The following is a 7,466-nucleotide window of genomic DNA, read 5'->3' on the forward strand; positions in this document are numbered from 1 at the left end:
TTATCGCTAATATTTAAAATAATTTGTCATATCATTGCTCATATTAATCAAATATGGATTTACCATTATATCAATAAAGAAATCAAAAAAAAAAAAGAGTAAAAAAAAAACTATTAATTTTCTTATTTTTCTTAAAATAAATTTGATAAGTCATGATGCCGATAGCAGCGATGGTATGTTAATGTTTTTTGATCATTAGTAGACATGATATATATCCATCATAAATGATCGTTACATATGATCATCTCATATTATGTCTGGTCTGATTTGAATAACACACCATCAAGTAACTTTTAGATATCACCTTTTTCCGAAGCATAATTTAAAATAATTATCATGCATAGTAAGTTCGTAATCTTATTAATTTTAAATTCTTGTTTTGCTGATAGCTGTGATTCAATGATTCGTATTCATTATAACACCATATATTAGATTGCAAATCATGGAAAAATAAAAATAAAATACAAATTTTGTAAATAAGAAATAAAAATGAAGAAAAAATATTTCGATATATGATTGATCTTAAAATCTTAAAAAATTAGAAAATTAGAAAACTTTTGAAATTATAGATGTTTATAAAAAAAAAAGAAAGTAAAGTATGAAGAAAAATAAAATATGTTTATCATAAGAGATAAATTTCAATTTTAAATTTTTATTTTTTTAATTATCCTAATAAAATATGTTTAAACTATAATTAACTATAAACTATAATATATTTGTTGTGTAAATTATCATTAGTGAAATGTGTAATAAAAGATATTCAGCATCAAGTTATAAAAGAATAATGAAACATAATGGGAATATTCTAATGTGAAATAATATTTTTTGAAGTTAAAAATAAATAGCAATCAGATTTAAATATTAATGTTATTTTTAAAAAATAATTCATAATCATTGGATGATTATTTTTATCGATATCAACTTAACTTCAATAGAACAGATGAAATTATGAAGAAAGTTGAGAAAGTTTAATCGTACAAAACATTTTAAAATAGGCAACAAAACATAAAATTAAATATAATTCAAATCAACTTGCAAGGAATCAATTAAATAAAAATTTAATATTTTTTATAATGGACAGAATTAGAAATCCTTTTTATTAAATTTATTAAAAAACGATTTAATGATAACGCTATTCTTTTTTTTTTTTTTTTAATAAAATCGTAGTATTTAATTTTTTGTTGCCAAACTAATTTCAATTTTTAATTATAATTTTTAATTATAATTTTTTATTATAACATTATAATAACATTATTATAACATTATAATTTTGTTTTCTATCTATACATTTTTCCATCAATCATTAATTTATTAATAAGCATTTTACTAAATAGATAAAAGAATTAATATTTGAATTAATAAATAAGTTATTTAAAATTTATTATTATTATATAATTTGTTTTACTATTTAATATTAATTTATTTTATTTACAGACATTAATTTTGATATTACATAAAAAAATAGAAAATTTATTTATAGAAATTAAAAAAAAATAAAAAAAAATAGAAGAATATTTTGTAGAGATATTTAAATTGTTTATATTATATATTATATATAATATATACATATATATAATCTTATATTATTTTGTTTATATATATGTATTTATATATACGTATATTATCTTTTTTTAATATATATATTATATTTTACTATATTATTAATATCTGATTAATGTATCTAAGTATATTAGATATATCTAAATATATATTTAATTTTTATTTCAATTTTACATATAATTAATATGAACATATTAAATTTATTATAAAATGATAATTGTTCTACTTGTATAAAGAGATAAAATAATAAAAGAGAAGAATTTAAAAAATTATAACTGCTGATAACTTAACATTCAAATGCCTTAAACTTGCTAAAAAATATTTAATGTTACAGCATTCAGTAAATATACATCAACAATGCGGATAAGTTTATAGATGAATAATAGTAACAAAACAACATCACAATGGACGAAAAAGTCTTTGTCGCATAAAATTATATAATCAACGAGCTATAAAGAATTCACGGTCGTAAACCATTGCGTATCTTACTCAATGTTTAATTCTCCTGCGATTCGCGCATAGTTTCTTATTTATGATTCAATAAATCTGGTGAGGCAAAGAGGAATGGAAGGATAAATGAAATCTAATATCGTTCCTGACATTTAGTAGATTCATACATCAGAATCTATTGGTTCAATTACATTTTTTCTTGTATTGTTTTTTCTTCTATTTACTATATATTAATAATAAATTCAAATTAATTTTTTAAAATTTAAAATATAATATTTAAAGATTTATTTTTGAAAAATTTTCAAATTTATTTTATAATTTTATTATTTTGTTTTTTATTTTTATAAATAAAGATTAATTATAATTAAAATAATAACATAATAAATTTTGTTTAATCCATAAAAGTATATAATTTGAAACATTCTATAATTAAAGATTTCATCTTTAATATAATATATAAATAGAATAAAAAATACGTCAAATTTAAAATCATTAAATTAAATATTTATTTGTCAGAAAAAAATTTATATTCTACGAAAAAAATGGAATATTTCTAAATAATTTATAAAATTCTCTCTTATATTTTGTCTCTAAAATTGTATGCAGATATTTACATAATATTTAAAAAGAAATATAGTGTTCAAATACTTTAAAAAGAAGATTCTCATATCTTGAAGAATTTTCTTATATTTGCAAAAAAAAAAAAAAAAAAGAAAAGAAAAAAAAAATTTCAAAAAAGTATTACAAAAATAGTTTGTTTTAGCAATTTCCAGACCGATTCGGAAATTAGGAAGAAAAAAAAGAAGTACAAGGAAATCAAGCAAATCACTATAATACTTAGATCACGATCAACACGCTAATATTTTAAACACATCCCCTTAACTTCGCAGGTTTCTTTTCCTATATGCGCTCCTAATCATGAATCGGATCGATATAATGTATACTACGATGCACCCCGTTAAATCTCGAGAGGAGATCAAGGGAAAGTGAGGGAGAATTGAAAAGGGAGAAATAAAGGAAAAATGAGAGAGAAAGAGAGAGAAAGAAAGATGGAATGGGGTTGAAGCAATACGATAAAAAGAGAAAAAATGATATGGTCTTGAGGAAGGATGGAGTAAAATAAGAGGAGGAGGTGGTGGTCATCGATGGAAGTGAAGGAGCAGAACGGAAAGAGAAGGGGTGAGCGACATTCCAAAAGGCGGCGGCGGCGGTGGTTCTCGTGGGAAACCAAAGAGAGAGAGAGGAGAGAGATCTCGTCTCGAGAAAAGGTTGCGAGCCTTAAGGCACTGTTCTCATGTCTCGACAAGCGCGACAAGATCAGCACAGAGAAACTTCTTTCTGCTTTGATTGCCGCCGACATTTGTCGAATTTATGATTCCATGTCTAGTTTTGCATATATATATATATATATATATATATATATATAAGTATTCTGAAGAAGAAAGTATCAATACCTTGAATGATTTTATCTTAAAAAGAGTGACTATGAAAAATATTTATAAGATTTTATTATAATATTTATTATAGTATTTATATAATAATTAATTAGATACATTTTATATACTATAATTTTCATATGATTATTATAATTTAATTAAAAATAATAGAATAAAAGAATATGATAAAAAATGTTTCATTGAAAAGACTATGTATAAATATTTTTCGTTATTATTGCATAAATATCGCCATTAATATCTGTATAAATATCTGGAATTTATTATATAATAAAAATTTAATGTAATTTGATAAAATAATCATATAGAAATCATATAAAAATTGGTTTTATAAATATCTAGTATTTAGATATGTTTTTATTGTTTGATCAAATTTTTAGAAATTCAAAAAGAAATTAATTTAAAGATCGTGTTGCATTTAAAAAAAACACAATTGTTTCATGAAATGAATAAAAAACTGAAGACTTTAAAAATACATAATATATATAAAATAATTTATTTATAAATAAATAAAAGTAATTGTCAAATATTTTATGATATTATAATTAAATATTATATTATATTAAAATGATAATGATGATACAATCTAAAAAATAAGTATAATTCTGTCTTCACTGAAGTCAAAATGAAATATAAAAGAAGATCAAAATTTATTCTACATTTTGGAAAGTTTAAAATATAAATTAAATCAAAATATTGATATTCTATTTATTATAAAATTCTACTATAAAATTCTTATTATAATGAAATATAAAATAAGAAAATATAATTTATATGCAAAAAAATTTTGCAACAAATAAAAATAGCTATTCAAATATTCTTAAGAATAAATATTTAAATATTTAAATATTTCTATAATAATTGATTCAATAATATTTTTTATAATATTATATCAAAGCAAATTGCATATTTTGAATTATTTTTTTTATTTATATACTAATAATTCTAATATTAATAAATTACAAATATCATATAATATTTCCTATTTCTTTATAATTATTTTAATAAAATATATTTGCAACAAAACTTGCTAGGATTATGAATTTAGAAACACCAATTGATACATATTTTTAAAAATTCCTTTAATACAAAACCAAATATAAGTATCTATTAAAATATTTCTCTAGAGTCCATATCGAAGACTGACAAGAAAATTAAAAGTATTAAAATTTCAAGTATTTGTCCGAAGAATTTATCGTTCCATTAACCGAAACGTCCTGTAGAGGAAATTGGATATAGCATTATTCAGTGTTTCGGGTCGCGTGAACATTTATGGGTACATTTGATATATTAGCAGCAACAAGCGATAGCTGCGCCCTCGCATGCATCGCCTTCTGTTTATTCGACTGGAATCAACTACTATTACGTTATTCTTTTCCAATAAAGTAACGTCATTGCACAGGATTGGTCAGTGTAATGTAATTTCTTGCTGTAAAATGAAAAAAATGTGATTACGATTAAAGAAACTTATGATCCCACTCAATATGCTTGCAAGAATAAATTTGATCGACAAATGGAGGTTATGTCAAACGTATCAAAACAAATCAAACTAATAAATAATATGAAATAACTGAATTAAATTTCTATAATTGACATCGAATTTATTAGATTCAATAAATTCTATTTTCATGTCTATTTTCATTGTCATCACTAAAATTATTAAATTAATAATTTAATTCATAATAACATTGATTTTTTTATAATGATATATTTTATTATTGCAATAATCTTATTTTTAATTCATAACAATACTGATTTTTTTTAATAATATGTTTTATTATTGCTGATAATCTTACTTTTCATTATAAAAAATGCATTTTATGTTTATTATTTTCTAAAATATTTTATTAAAGGAATTTGATTTTACAAAGTCAGGATTTTTTTATTACAAGATCAGTAATTATTGATAAAATTGGACATCAATTTTAGAAAGTTAAAAGTATTAAAATAAATAACTAAAAAATTTTTGCCATTTCTTTTATAGAAAATATATATGCATAATAGAATAACTAATAATTTATAAAATCTATTAAATAGTAAAATATTATTTTATAAATAACTAATAATAAGTGATAATTAAGATTTAAAATTAGATATATTGTGAATTAGAGTAGAATGCATAGAATATATTTCTAATATCTACTATATTCAGTTATAATGAATTTAGAAAGCATTTTCAAAAAAGTTCTTATTCGTAAATAAAATTTGTAAATAAAAATTTCTTTCAAATTTGTCCAATTCTCATTTTTATAAGATCTTTTTTTCAGAAAGCTATAGTTCTTATTATCTAAACAATAATTTTCATTTATAAATTTTTTGTTGAAAAAAAATTTTTTGCTTCTCGAGATTATAATTTTTATGATATTTATAATTGTTTTTTTGTTAATTAATGTACGAATAATTATTTGAATGAATAAAAATTCATCTTCTATTTTATATTTCATATTTCGTGCATATTTTGCATTACAAGAAACAAAACTTTCTTTATAGATAAATTCTATTATATTATTTAAAATATTACTTCAATTAATTTATATATTGAAGATTTGAGTGAGGAATTTTAAACAAAATGTTACAATGATTCTATAAATCAACCTTTAAAATGAATTTTTACAAAATGCGGGAAAGTAATTTCAAGATAAACAAATATGAAGAGAAAATGATTAACTTCATGAGATTTTGAATTATAAATGATTCAAGTTCACTATCCTCAACTTTTTATAGAATTTATCAATGATGAATTTATCAATGAAGGCTAATTCTCAATAATTTTAAATTTAGATTTTTTTATATTTCATTTTTATTTAATTTTTGATAAAACTGTAGTTGCATAATAAGTTTTGTTTTTCAAGATTTGTTGCAAATATTATATGATTATAATTTAATAATTGCTATTTTTTTTGTATTATTTTATTCACAAAGATTTTATTATATTTTTAAAGTTTCATTTCATACTTTTTAATTTGAAAATTCTTTGGAACAAAAATGTTTTATAACTTTATTTTAATATGCGAAAATATAATTTTTGCAATTATATCAAATTAATAAAAAATTAATAAAAAGGTACCTTTTATATCAATAAAAAATTTTCATTTTTTAAATAAGTTATCTATTGAAACTTTTTATCTTATAAAAAAATATAATTATATAAAAAATAGAAAAAATTTTACATTATTTGAACAATAATCTATATGTATTTAAATATGTATTATGAGATATCTCATATTTATAAGATCATTTTTTTAGGAATTTTTTCAAGAAATGAGAAGATAAATTTAGTGATAAATGATAATCCATCTTTAATCCTTTTGTATGGATATTATATTAAAATAAAGTATAGTAAAAGTTTATTTATAGCAACTATATTTATGTGAACAAAATTTTAATATCTAATTATTTGATATCTAATTAAATTTAAATTCTTATTTAAATTATCGCTGAATTTCAATTTATTTATATAATTCTTATTTCTTCTTCTAATATAATATAATTGGAAATATATTTTATATAAAATATATAGAATAATATATAAAATACTTTTTATATAGAATAAATAAATAATATATAAAAATATATAATATATAAAAATATATATATAAAATATTTTTTATGTAAAATAAATAAAGAATTAATTCGTTAAGCAATAGGCATTTATTGTTTCTTCAAAATTTGTTTCCAAATGTATGATACGTTATTATGAATTTTAAAGAAAATGTTTCGTAAAATATAAACTCATATTAAATTAAATGATTTAAATGAACTTATTATATTAACAATCTGATTATATGAACCTGCTCCTGACAAATTCATAACCGGAATTGTAATGTAAAATTTATGAGACGTATCTATGAAATTCGATCATACAACGAGAATACCACGAAAAGACGTTTAGTTGTTAATGCGTTAATTAATCGTTTAATGCGCGATTGTGTCGTAACAGATAACTACTTCAAATAACAGTCTCCTTATCTCATGCACGGTTGCTTGCCACGTAATGACAGC

The sequence above is a fragment of the Apis laboriosa genome, unplaced genomic scaffold (assembly GCF_014066325.1).
Source record: "Apis laboriosa isolate Shangri-la unplaced genomic scaffold, ASM1406632v1 scaffold39_cov144, whole genome shotgun sequence".
Classification (NCBI taxonomy): domain Eukaryota; kingdom Metazoa; phylum Arthropoda; class Insecta; order Hymenoptera; family Apidae; genus Apis; species Apis laboriosa.